We start from the raw sequence: 13,887 nt of genomic DNA, 5'->3' as shown, positions 1-13,887 counted from the left end.
TGTACCAACTAGCCCGTCGGAAAGTTCTTTTCTGCTGTACCAACTAGCCCCAATCGCCGCTTTGTTTTTTTTCTGTTTTTTAAGACTATTTTGTTCAGCACCAACCGCTCAGTGCGGTAGTCACGTCCACCTGAGGCGTCCATTTTTCGAATGTTTTCCATCACTTATTGAATCGGTGGAAAAGAAATCGTTCTCAGTTAAGGCTCGGAATTCCACTATGTGTGGCGTTGCAGAATTGGGTCGAACGCCACGCTAATACAGGGCTCGCAAGGGGACTCTTATGTACCGATGCCTCGAGTCCGTTTGCCGAACTTATTCGCGGCTGTATAAAGTGAATGTCGTGAGCAAAAGCGCCGATTTGCCAACAAGTGCCGCTGAGAAAGGGGCTGTGTATGCCATGCGATGTGGACGTAGTACTATAACGGCGCTTAGCACATTTCGGTGTGTCAGGAGGGAGCGGAAACGTAGAGCGTCCGATCATTGAACCTCGACGCGTGTTGGCAGCTTGGACAGCAATTCGAGGCTCTGCAGCGCCCATGCATGCCTGCTGTGCGCCCCGTGTTGCACAGTAACCCTTTCCGACGCTGTGTACACAATAGCGTACATTGTGTACGTCTTGTCCACAGTTGCGAGCACAGCGCTGTGTGCACAATTGCGTGCATGGCGTATCCGAGCCTTTTTGCTGGGAGAGTGCTACAGCTATAGTTGCGATTTCTTAGTATCGGACGAATTCAACGCTGTTAATTCTTCTCAACTGGAGTGCTTATTTTCTTAAGTAACGTGCGCATTAAATACACAGAACACTGACCTCGGGAGCACGTCATTCGATATAGTCATGCGACTGATATTTTTTTTTTTCAGGCCGGAATAGTATTTTATTCCATGTTTCGAGTTTTGTGTGCCTCTTAGGAAAAAAAAAAAATGATCGGATGATCGATCCCTTCATCTTACAAATCCGATCAGACGTTTCCATATACTTGTTGCAAATCGGTGTGACGCTTTGTGCAGTATTTCGCACATGCTTGTCAAAAATTTAGTTGGTGTTCCGTATTTCAGAACTGACTTTCTTGAGGCCTGCATTGTACTGTTGAGGTGGCAGAAAAAAAAAGAGCCGATGCTGAGGCAGCGATCCAATATCGAGCGTTAACACCTAACATGCGTCGTTGGTTCGAATCCCTGCCGCGAGCGAGAACTAGTAAGTATGTGGTGCACGAAACGCTGAACCACCCGAAACATTCTGCGGCAAACGGTTGGCCCTCAAATTGTACACGAATGTCAGGACTTCGACGCCTGCCAGCCAGGGATATGCACAGATCGACATGGTTTAGCTTCGAGTTGGGTTGCTCGGACATCACGCTGTCGCCTGTTATTTTCTTCCACTATGTAACCACCTCGGTTACCATGGCAGTCGCTTGTAGGCCGCCATCTTGGATTATGTGCGTGGAATCAGCATAACGCTCTAAAAGAAATCGTTTAACAGAAATAGGCATTTGCAAAGGTCAGGGCTGAGCGTCCCACTCCATCGCGTCGGCACAAGCAGAAGTCCGGACAGCGAGAAAGCGTGAATGACGCGTCAGGCCCTCGCTATGCCTTGTTTGCCCCGTGCCGCCGCAGTGTGCGCGATAAGATAGAGAGCTGTCTTCTCGGAACTGGATCGCGATATACGAAGGCGAGTAATTAGCACCGCCGAGTGTACGGCCACTCCATGTCTAAATGCAGGAGCAGGATGTCGCGTATATTTCATTCCTGCCTCTTTTTTTTTCGGGCGTAGGGGGAGGACAGTGGTTCAGAAATTGATTTCTTGCTGGAATTTCAATTTTCACCGCGCAAACTTCCTCCACGTTTTTCGGCTAGGGCTTATGCGGGACACCAGGGCTGTCCGTCGCTATTGTCGGAGGTGGCGCTGGTGAGCGCGAAAGTCGAGGTTGTGTACGCAACTTGAAAAAAGCTCCGAAATCGGGAGAGGTAGCCACTGCAATAGGTAGCTCAGCTAGCCATGCACTGCAAAGTGGCATGCGGAGGTCGTCAGATCACATCCCACAGGGAGCATAGCTGTCTTCTTACTGTTTTGTTACCTTGTGTCTGAAAACATTTGTGCAGTTAATTTTTCCTAACACTCCTTTCTACTTTCTATTATTTCAATGACTATAGTCTCCCGTAATCCATGTTTATCGGCAGACTGCTTATAACGCAGCAGTCTTCTTCGTGGGGCGCAGATTCAGTCGATGTCGTCGCCTATTGCCTTAGCTTCCCGCGCACCGTCGTTGTTGAGTCGGTTGCGCGCTCGTAACAGCCATACAGGAAGGTGATTTTCTTGACGCCGATGAAAAACTATGCGCGACCAGCTACGTACGCTTTCTTTATCTCTTCGTCCTTATTGCTCGCCGGTTTTCGTCCGAGCCCGCTTTATTACTCGCGGTATGTTTGTGTGTGCGTTGAATCTTGCATTCTTTCCCTGACTGACTGGCCTTATCCCTTTACTGTCACGCTTTTAATACAATTCAAGACTGAAAACGGCGCGAAAAACGGGGCAATATAGAGACAAGCGACAAGAGAAGCTTTTAATACGCCGGCGTTAAGGGTCCCGTTGTTGTTCGTATCGGCGGCGTTGTTAGCGAGAAAGCTAGTGGATATTGTGACGTCATCACAATCTGCCCGCCGGATTGTGAGCAAACTGATTACCTTGGCAGGTGGCAGTGTAATTCTTCATTGGTCGTTCGCGAAGAGCAACGTGGGTCGCGTAAGCCTCGCCGGTGACAGCACCTGTCATCGCAGGGCAGTGGCACATCGCTTAACCGCTGCACTGAGACATCAGGATTGGTATGAAAACTCCCACGGGTCTATGAATGTAACGTCGAGAATGTTCAATTCCGCGTATATGGGCATCAAGCCATTAACGCTATCGCGCCGTACCGGTAAGGCGGGGCCTAAATGTCCCCTCCAGTTTTCATTGTCATTCAATGATAGCCACTGATCAGTTAATTAAGTCGCCCGTTCATCCCTCCTTATTTATTAATTTGCTCTCATGCTTAATTCAGCACGCAGCCGCTGTTGAGGCCATTTGCCGGAGTGGATAACGTAACGATCTGGATTATCTGGCGTTCATTCGTTCATCAATCAAGTTTGTCACTTAACTTGTGCAGCCGTCCACCTGATCGCTCACTCAGTCTTTCATTCACCCCTTGGATCTAATTTCGTACTGTGCCATTCAATCAACGGGCGACAGCGTTCTTTCATTTGGAACAACGTCAGGGCTTTCTCCCTTCTGTCTCTCTCTCTCTTTAAACCTTCGTTTCTTCGTTCTTTCTCTCGCCGCGTTCATGCGCATCGCATCACTCGGTGACAAACGCGACCCGTTCCTGCGCGCTCGCGGCTGAATAGCGTTGCCTATAACGTCGACCGCTTGAGCTTCCGTCGACCAGCGCGGTCATTCCGGCCTCGTTAGGCTGGGCGTATACTCCGAGCGTGTGCACACTACACTGCGGCATGCACTATTTATATACTGCATGGAAGTGGTCCGCAAACGTCCCATGCAAGCGTCTCCTCGCTACCGAACCGTGTTTGCCTCGGATCTGCGGCAACCGAGAAAGAGAGAAAGGAAAAAGCGCAGATTGTGCCAGCGTAGGCCGGCGTGTGTCTAAGTGGGTGCCGAAATGAAAGCGGCCTGCACTCGTTGAACGAGGAGGCTTCAGTTTTTCTCACCGCAATTAACGGCCGCTTTCGTATATGTCCGTGCGTTGGAAAACATCTCTTTTTCGCGTTGGGCGTCTCTCATAGCCTTAGTCGCTAAACTCTTTTCGCGTTGTGCGCAGCCGCTGCAACGCTGCGAGCAGCGTTCGTCGCAAGTTGTGCGCCTACACTGTATACGGAAAAGAGTATAAAGGTAGTAAGCTGTCCTCATTACCTTTTATAGAAGGGAAAAGCGCTAGGGGACAGCTTACGCCCATTTTTTACTCCCATATGTAGGCGTATTCCTGTGTAAGAGTGTAATGGATGAGGCTGAGCCCTTGTCAACCTCTGGCACAAGCGGAACTTCGATTTTTGCCTTCTTTCTTCCTTGTTCTGTTTCTCCCTCGCTGTCCTTTTTCGTTGAGAACATTGCGGAGTGCCAGGTTGCGTTTTGATACTTGCACTACAGCTCCGTGTTAACGGTGAAAACAGCTGGGCAGCGATGCAAACAGTGCGGTGCACGACAGATGTCACTCTTTCCCGCTGTGAGCGTATACACCGCGCCTAGAGTCGGTTAAGTATTCACAGTACCAACGTTTGCAGGGAATTTCCATAGAGTGGGTAGTTTCCGAAGCCTCTCGTTTAGGGCCTGATGCATACATGCGCAAGGTGCTGCTTCAACGACTTCAGAAAATTATTGTTTCCCCTTTCCTTTTCTGTCTTTGCGTTCACGATATATCCGAAGTTAGCTGTGCCAACTGCGCAGAGGTTTAATTTATTACTTACGATAACGACCTGACGAAGGTGCGATGCGCAGAGAACCACGGATTGGACTCGCTGGATAAGTTTAATAATACCGGGCGCTTCCATGTCGGTCCTTCAGCGCGGCAGCATTTTCGTAAGAAGCGCGTTTCCTTTCTTTTTTTGATAGACCAAGCCAGATTACACCATTCGCATTAATACTTACGACGTGTACGTGGGCTCGTCCGATGCCACCTCTATTTTAATGCCGGCCTGGTGGAGCCTAGAGTCACCAAATAAAGACTTAGAGTACCGGCACTCTTTTCTCCTATTGTTCTGTGCCGCCGCCACGATCATTGGTCAGTTTTCATCACGTGATATTTGTTTACACTGCGACGGTTCATGGGGGCTGCCATTTTGTGGCTTATGCGTTTTCAGTCGGGCAACTGTGGTAGTCCTAGTGCTGCGAGTGCTGCCGGTGACCGACTCAGTGACCGGGGATTCCGCGCCTCGCAGCATTTCAGCTGCACAAGAGGATGCCGTTTTGCTGCGTTGTTGGCTGTTTCAACTCGTAGGGTGATGGAAAACGCTTCATGCGCTTTCCTCCATGCCGTACGGCTACGATCCCCGCCGCAGCGCAGGGTGGCTAACAGCGTTGTTTACAAAATGGCCGGGCCAAAGTTAGCGGCGAGGTCGCCGAAGCGGCAATCTGGCAACAATGATAAACAACAAAATGGCCGCCCCTGCTTACCGCCGTGCTGCAGTGACGGTACTCTAATACCCCTGTCACACGGGCACTTGTAAGGCCTTAGAAATTAAGGTCCTTTGCCCCAAAGGCGCGTGACGCGCATCTACACGGCAAAGCGTCGAGACCTTTGCGATAAAGTTCCGTAGCAATAAAGGCGGCCGTCAGCGGCCTTAAAGTTGCTTAAAGGAGCAACCCAGACGGCAGCGCCAGCTAGCGAGCTCAAAGAATAAAAAATTGACGCAGTTTTGAGTTTTGAAACCGTAAAAAATATCTAATTTATCTTATTCAATGGTTAAATTTGCGTTACAGTGCACTTAACCGTAGAGGAGGCTATGACTAAAGACATCCACACTGCTAAGAAAGGACTTGAACGCTTTTCAGCAGCCGCATCGACACACACGTGCTTGCGCATCTCGCTTTGCTGTTTTTTCTTCGTTTGCTCTTTGTTGTGTGCGTGTTTTGAGTTTGCTTGTGTGCATAAAGTCACAAGCAACAAAGCACGCTTCTCGAACACAACGAGGAGCCGAACGGAAAAGTGCGCCTACCGTGGTCGGACCGAGAACGATGAAAAAAAAAAAAAGAAACTTTGTTTCAAAATATCCGTTTCTCACCGTCAGAACGCTCGTTTATTATCGTGATAGCTACTTTTTCCAACATAAACGAATGCACTCTTAGCTGAAGTGCTACCGTCTGCTTTAATTTAATAATGTTACTAGCGCCGCTTCACACACAGCGGTGACTTTTGGCATTCACGGAGGCCGCGTTCTAGCTCCTTTGGATTTGCCGTGTAGCAGCGTCGCTGCTCCTTTTCGGTTTTCCTCCTTTAGTGCAATAAGACAACTTTACGGCAAATGCCGAGAAGAAGTCCCGTGTGACAGGGGTATAAGTCTTTATTTAGTGACTCTAGTGGAGCCCTTTGGACGCCTAGCTCTCTTCGTTTACTCGACGCAATGTGGCGCCACTAATGCGGGGCGCTCTGGCTACCGTAATAGCGCAGGTTGCTTGCATGGATGACGGTGATGATGAACTGTGGCTGACTACCCTCTGTGCCGGGCGGTCGCAGTAGGCCTGCAATGCTCCCCTGTGTAATGCCTCGCGAAAGAAATGGGGAGCAGTTAGCGCGACCATTTCCTGTGGAATGTCTCTATAGTCATGGGGCGGAGGTGCTTCAGGCGCCCCCTCTCTCTCCCACTGCACCTGCGAGTTGGGGAGAGACGCCGAGAACGGACAACGAGCCGAAACCTCCTCCTGATCTGCAGCTCGCGTCGAAATCGAGGAGGCGGTGGTTCACGTAGTACGCCATCTTGTTGCGCGCCACGTGACGTCACGGGAGCCATTTTGTTGTCCAGCTCGTAGCTTCACCAGTGCAGGTCGGAGCAGGTGGCCATAATCCCATTAGACACGCCGGCAGCTTTTCGCGGTGCTCCGTAGACGACAAAATGGCGTCCGCTGTGACGTCTGTGAATGCTCCCTTTGGGAGGAAACACCAACGGAACAAATCAAACGCGAACAGCAGAGTGAGACGATCGGTGGAAGAAGTAGAAGGGAGAAGATTGCCCTTATAAAAGTAGTCTATAGGCAGCCTGTAGACTTCTTATAGACTATATTGCCTTCCTATATGTATTTCCTTCTGTATATTCAGTCTGTAGACTGATTATAGACAAAAGTGTAGTAAAAGTGATTGGCCATAAATCTATAGATTTTATATAGACTGTCTGTGGGATTTGTATTTTCTGTAGACTATTCTCTAGGATTTGTCTATAGTCAGATATAGACTTTACAGACAGTCTATGAGCAGTCTATAGACTGTCTAAAGAATTTTTGCGTAAGGGTGTGATCGGGATGCCTTCCCCTGTTTTCAACGCGGTAGCGACTGGGCGAAAGGGGTCGACCCGCGATGTTTCCAACGGAGCGCGCAAGACGCATGCCTCCCGTGTCAGCCACCGCAGAGTCCGTCGGGCAGCTAGGCTGCGTGTTCCCGAGTGTAGATAAACAGTCCATCCGCGGCGCTCTTGAAACCTTCCGGGCATCAGCGTGCTTCCTGGCGACTCCAGTGTTAGTGCTGTGGGGCTACTTTCGTCGACGGCAGAGCGCCGAGAAGTTACCACGCCAGACCCTTGGAAGCAGCCGTGCTGATGTTTTGTTCCTTGTTTGTATGGGAACTCGTGTACCCCATTCTTGCTCTCTTCGCCTCTCCTGATTGGCCGCGCACACTCTCGTACCGAAATCAGTTCTGCTCCTGAAGTAAGCGGAGATCGCTTTAAACCGACCCTTTCCTCGAAGCCCGTGCAGCGCACGGCACGAGCTCCTACAGCAGCTCCGGTCCCAAAGCCGCCGCACGCGCGCAAACAGCGTAGATACTTTCGCGGTTACTTAGTACTTCGACGGGACAGTTACCGCCAGCCGAAGGTGGTAGCGAAATCCACTCGTCTTTTCTTCTCGTTCAGTCATTTTTTCGCCTTTTTGTGTGTGTGTGTGTGTGTGTGTACTCGCTTTCTTTCCCAAGGAAGAAAGAAAAACCTCTGGGCATGTGCTTCGAGGCGGTTCTGTGTTTTCTAAATTCCCTTAGCTGTCTAGCGCTGTTTCCAGTGCAAGCTTTCTTTCTCTCTCTTTGTGTTTGTATTGTTTTTTGTTTCGCGTTGCTGTCACCGTGTCGGTGACGTTGAATAAGCGTCAACTAGCCCAGTCATCTTTTCCTCGTTAAGTGTTGGCACTTTCGCCATATGACTACACGGACGAACACGTAACACGTGACCTGTACGTCGCCATGTGTTCCTTCACGGCTGTTTCTTGGGCTAGTTGGTTGTTGCTCGTAATTTCGACGAAAACATAAGCGCTCAAGAAGACGGGAGCGAGAGGAGAGAGCGCTTTGTTCTGTGTCTTCTCTCTCTCTCTCTCCCGTCTTCCTGTGCGCTTACATTTCCGTCGAAGTGTGTTCCTTGTTCGTGCGTGTCGTTATCGTGCAAGTATGGTTACCTTTGAGAATGCACGAACCCTCCCAGGCGAAAGTAGCATTAATTGAGCATGTTCAGTTGGTTGGTGGCTAGCTCTACAGCGAGTCGCTTGGCCGACTGTGGTAGGCCGGCGTACGGCAGCCAAGGTGACGTCGGAATCGCGGATTATGTTCTATATAGCGTGCGTACAATTTAGCCGCTCCAGTTCCTGGCTTGGATGACGCTTTATCGTGGCCTCGGCTTCTGTGCCAGCACTTTTGATAGCGTAGCTTGTACTGCGGTGTACGTCTTCACTGACGTCCCGAAGGGAGCAACGGGTGCCATTGGACCCCAACGAGTTCCGCTGGAGGAACGGCTGCAAACTTGTTCTGACTTATCATCCGCGCCGGCGTAGACACACGACTTCCTCGTGCTACAGTTTCCGCAACGACTCCTCTGAGAAGGAAAGGAGGTTTCTTTAGCGGAGCCACCCCCTCCTTCCACCGCCACTTTCGTCGTAGCACGTGTTCCTCTCCCCGCGGTCTCTGTTATCGCGTCGCCCTTATCGCTCGGGTAGTTCGGCGGCAGCGACACTCGGAGGGCGTGCCGGAATGCCCCTCTCTCTGCGGGCCGCGCGTTGGTGGTCTTCCCTCCTGCCGTCTGGCGCGGTTCGGGCTGTGTGTTGCCATCACGTCGGAGTGTTTCTCTTGTCGTTTCCCCTGCGATCAGCGCGGATTGGTTGATGGAATAGCGGCTACTCTACTATGGACGTTCGTGGCGCCAACTTTCTCTCCGTATAGGTGTATGAAGCCGCGTTTTCATGAACGCGACATGAGCGCGTCGCACCAACTTCTTAGCGCATCGCATTCACGTAAACGGCGACAATGCGCTAATGTCGCTAATGGCGATAATGTCGCATCAATGCACCAGACGGGCTAGATCGAGGATGGCAAGTCGACTTTCGCGGGGAATAGAAACAGGTTTGAAAGTGGCCCTCCTCCTCCTCCCTGTCGCTACTACAATACCGCCTCCAGCCGGATAACAAAGCAGACTTCGGTCAAGGTGGGAGCGGCTGGACCCCGCTGCCGCATGCACCGCATGGGCGAGGGGTCAACGTCCCGTCAGAGTTGATGTGGCACATGTAAACAGTAGCGCATCGGCTCCGCGAGGTAAGCTAGGAAATCCGGTGCGCTACTGTCGGATTCATGTAAACGCGGCTCAAATTCGCCGAGGGAACGTTTCGAGACGGCAACGCTTCTGCACCGCACTCGTTGTTATGCGTCTGCTACCACCGGCAGTGACGCGGCATGCAGAATAGGCGGAAGCATTTTTGCCGTGAGCGCAACGAACAGCGTCGCAAGGGTTGCGCACAATTCGGACATTGACCGCTCGCGTTGTGCCTGTGTCCTCTTGTGTCCATGAGCTTTTTCATTCAGCCCCCTCCTCTTAATTCATTTTGCACGTCTTCCCCTCAGTGCGCCGTTGCCAACCGGGCTTAATTACGACCAGCCTCCCTGGCATTCCGTTCTCTTGGGCTGAGAAAGTTAAGATTAATGTTGTGGAAAGAAATAATAATGTTGCTTGACATTATATGGGACTCTGTTTGGGAAGCTTTTTTTCAGCGAGCAGTTAGATGCGTCTTGCGACGAGCTGCTGATCCTTTCCTGCTGCCATCGGTCTTAGTTGGAATCAAATACCAGTGCAGATGACTGTTCTCCAGTGTCGACTACTTTTGAATGCACCCCTTGAACGCCCATTGTTCGACCCGACTTCATCATTTTCCACTTTAATCCTGCGAAGAGATAACTGTGAAGTGATCAACTCCCGTGGCGCGATGATGTGTAACAGGCGCGCAGTCAGAGCAAGCACCGCAGAAAAGAGCGCAAAGAACGAGGCAGCATCCGACCAGCAGCGTCGACAAATCGGCGTGACATCAAGGTAAACCGCCTTGCACCTGCCACGGCCGCTAACAGGTGCACGCTAGCAGGTGTAAGGCGGTTGACAGCGACGTCGTGCCGATAAGTAGACGGCATTTGTTGGACGGCCTCCTTTCAGGGGGCATCCGCCGCCTCGTCCTTGAGTTGTGACCACCGAGTTCTTCTGCTGTACGCGATGTTCCTTCGGCAAAGCGATATGTAATCTGTCGCTCTGGCTGAACGTCGCAGTTAAGTGACCTGAGGTTTCGTGTAGGCCGCAGCTAAAGAGTGGAAATGCGTTGGCCTTTTCTGGCGCCCTCAAGGTCCTCGCTGTTGTCGGCCCTTCTTATCGGTTCGTCTTCGGCCGCACGCTTGTGTGTGGTACGAGTGGACTGCGACATGGGTGGATGTTCGCTGTCGTAAAGCCTTAATCCGCGATGGCGATTTCAGGACGGCCGTGATGGCTGTGTTTTGTGCTCGGAGTACTGCCAATGATGCGCGTATAGTGGCTGTTGTTGCACCCGCTCTTGTGACGTCGTAGCCGTCTTCATTTTGCGGCTCTTGCCCTTTTATCCACCGGGACTAAGTGGTGCTGGGCGTTGCGACTGGCCCTTGTGTGTGGTATGGTGCGGTACGCGGGGTTAATCGTCTCGAAGCTGCTCGCGGGTTGTGAGGGACGCCGTAGTAGAGGGCTCCGGATTATTGCGACCGTCTGGGGTTCATTACTGTGTACTGACACCGCGCAGCACATTCTGCGCCTTTAGCATTTCTCCTCCATCGAAATGCTAGCGTGCGTGTGTATATCTACGTGGATTGCGGATGGCGTTGGAATTGCGCAGACTGTCCGCAACGGCGGCCAGAGCAATTTTATTTTTACTTTGGGCCGCCCGCCCAACGAAGGTCTGCTACGATAACTGTAGCGCCCGTTGCCTGTGCCGAACTAATACGATGCGAGGGGTCGCCTCGTCCAGTCGGTGACTGGGGCATTTCCGCCCTAAGTGGTATTGCGCCAGGGCTTCTTCCAGAGTGGCCCCATTACTTGATCTGTGGCGGTTGGAATAAGTTGATGGAGGTTCTGTCATTGACGGCAGTATAACACCTCGCTCTAACGATATAACGGTATCGCGTTGATATCCCGGCTTTGCCAGGACTCGATTCTCCCTCCTGACCTGGTCCAAAGTTGACCGCTGGGAATTCGGAGAGAACGCGTGGCTGGGAACAGGAAAAGGGGAGTGGGTGCTGCCCTCTACCGAGGCCGTCTCGTCAAGTGACGCACATTGGGCATCCCGTAGTTGCAGGTGCACTGGAGACGTGCCAAGCTCAGTGGTGACGCACGCCAAGCTGACGGTTGGAGCGCTGACCTGCGAGCGGCCGAGTTCAGCGGCACACTCGGGCGCAGATTAATGTATCTGCTGGCTTGGTCTGCAGGCGGCCTTGGCACTGCATCATGAGGCGCGTTCCCACGATGACGGAATTAACTCAGCTTTGAGCTCTGCGCATCTTATAAGAAGACGGGCTTTCGCCTCTTCGTCGTCGTCTTGTGGACTGGAAGCGGCCGTCTGTGCGTAATTGAGAGGCCTCTGTAGAGCATGTTCGAACGAGTGGCGTTCGGGAGTGGGATGATGGACGTATTGTGCCTCGCCGTCACAAGCGACGGGGAAATCAATGCTGGCCTGGGCGCGTGACTTCCGCACGCGCCGCGCTTGTGCCAAGATGGCCGCTGACCTTGGCAGTGATCTGCGCCAGTCCCTTTGTCTGTAAGGACGTTTCCAAGTGCCCCCTACAGGAGGCCGTGCTTTTTATATCCTTCGGGCCTGCGCCTCATCAGGTGAGGTATACTTGTACGTATGCGCTGTGCAGGTTCCGCGCTTTCCTGGTTCTCATTGCGAAAAAAACTCACAGGACGGTAACGACAGTGTGACGCGAGATTCAGCAATAGCTGTTTAGGCGTTTAGTTTTGGGTGTATTGTGTGGTAGAAAAGGTACAATGACCTGATGTCGCACTGGTGCAGTGGTCAAGTGATGCACCCCTGCACTGGCGGGCGGCTGTCACAAACAGAGCCACCCGTAGGCTTATGCGACCCAGGTTGACCGTCGGCCCAGGCTCTCTTCTGGGAGCTTTCGAGGGTTTAGTGTGTCAGGAGCATCTGAATGGCATCGCGAATCCTTTCCCATACCGGTACTGTAGGGAAGGAGCCCAGGGTGCCGTCAACTGGGCTCGTCGTGCGAACCTTTGCGCATATGTCCTTGTTCTGGCCTTCACCGGGCCACACCAATGCGATATGCTTGCCATCCTGAGGAGGACATGTCAGGTGTCAGCCAGCTGGTGAGTCGAAATGTCTGTGGCGGCTCTGCGTGGAGGTATGTACACCCACGAGAAGGAAACGAACCCGCACAGCCTCCATGTGCCATTGTTGACTGTGCGGTATTATACGAACAGCGCTTGTAAAGAGGAGTTTATTTTTCACTTCTTTAACGTTCAGCTATTTACTTATTTCTCAGATGCCCCCTGGACAGGTGTTTTACACGAGGGGTGAGCTGCTTCAGTGAGGGATGACGTGGTTAAAGGCGGTCTTGAAATGCGCAACAGCTTTGGTGTACCCCGCGACTTATCTGGGCAGACTGCTCCAGTCTTTCGCTATTTGCGTAAAAAAAAAAGTGACGCGATTATGTGTGCGGGGGATGTACTGATTTCGAATGGCTTTTGCGGAAAGAGTGGTCTTTTGGGATATGATAAGTTATGCTAGAGATAGAGCCGATTTGACGGTGTTATCGCTTGGGATATGATAAATGTCATGGTAGAGATGGAGCCTGACTATTTTACGCTTTATTTCTAGGTTAGGAGGATCGGCATTAGGTTATAATAATAGTCCTTGAAACTAAATCCAGCTGCACGTGCGGCTCTGGGCTGGAATGGTTGCTTGGCGGGCTAGTTGGTTCATATCTAACATGTGTTGCAGCGCGAACCACAAGAAGGGACGACGACAGACAGAGTGAAAAGAGCGCTGACTTCCAACTATTTATTTTCCTGATAGGCCACGCATTTATACACATTTGAACCTTCAGCAGGAAAGGGCAGGCAAAGCAATCAGCATGAAAGGCATGGGAGATTAGGACAATCACCATCGATCCAGAAACTTCAGCTCTTTCTTGGTTAGAACAACTGATGGCATGCTTACACACCTGTCCTCTTGTGGTCCCTTCTTGCACAGGACAGCGCTGCGCAAGGTTCGCGTGTATGCAGCACCACGGTGTGTCCGCCGGTGGAGCTTGCTGCATAGGGAAATGGAAAATTGTTTACCTCTGAGGCACCTGTCCCTGGCTTGCGCGTCGCCGTCGGCGTAACCGGTAGGTGCACTACCATGGTTACCATTCATGGTTACTACGGCGACCCGGGAATGGTTATCCTCCCGCATGACATCGCGGAGGATGTGTTACGGCGTTTATTAATGCTCTGCGTTAGTTTGTCTCTCGTTGTCTGATGTCACCTTATGTCACGGCCAACATGGGTCGCACGAGCCTACGGGTGGCTCTGTTTAGAACAGCCGCCCGCGAAAACTAATTGCCTAGAGACCTATCGCTGAATCTCGCGTTACAGAGTGGCAACGGTCCCTTCTTTTTTATTTTTTTTTTTTGGGGGGGGGGGAAGGAAACGCCGCAGTAACTGTCTCACCTCTGTGGACATCGATTAATATCTTGGTGTGGGCTAGTTGGTGAATGATCATGGAAAGCGGCAGCGCGAATCAGTAAGGGCGAATGGGAGATAATAATAATAATAATAATAATAATAATAATAATAATAATAATAATAATAATAATAATAATAATAATAATAATAATAATAATAATTGGTTTTGGCGAAAGGAAATGGCGCAGTATG

The 13,887-nt window shown here is 51.3% G+C and overlaps 1 protein-coding gene across 7 annotated transcripts in view; it reads left to right on the top strand.

Moving 5' to 3' along the window:
- Nucleotides 1-13,887, top strand: part of LOC144132753 (uncharacterized) — a 344,373-nt gene that overhangs the window by 282,802 nt on the left and 47,684 nt on the right. The gene's annotated exons all lie outside the window — the stretch shown is intronic.

This window comes from Amblyomma americanum, chromosome 5 (genome assembly GCF_052857255.1).
Source record: "Amblyomma americanum isolate KBUSLIRL-KWMA chromosome 5, ASM5285725v1, whole genome shotgun sequence".
NCBI lineage: Eukaryota > Metazoa > Arthropoda > Arachnida > Ixodida > Ixodidae > Amblyomma > Amblyomma americanum.
This window is presented reverse-complemented; position numbering and strand designations above follow the sequence as displayed.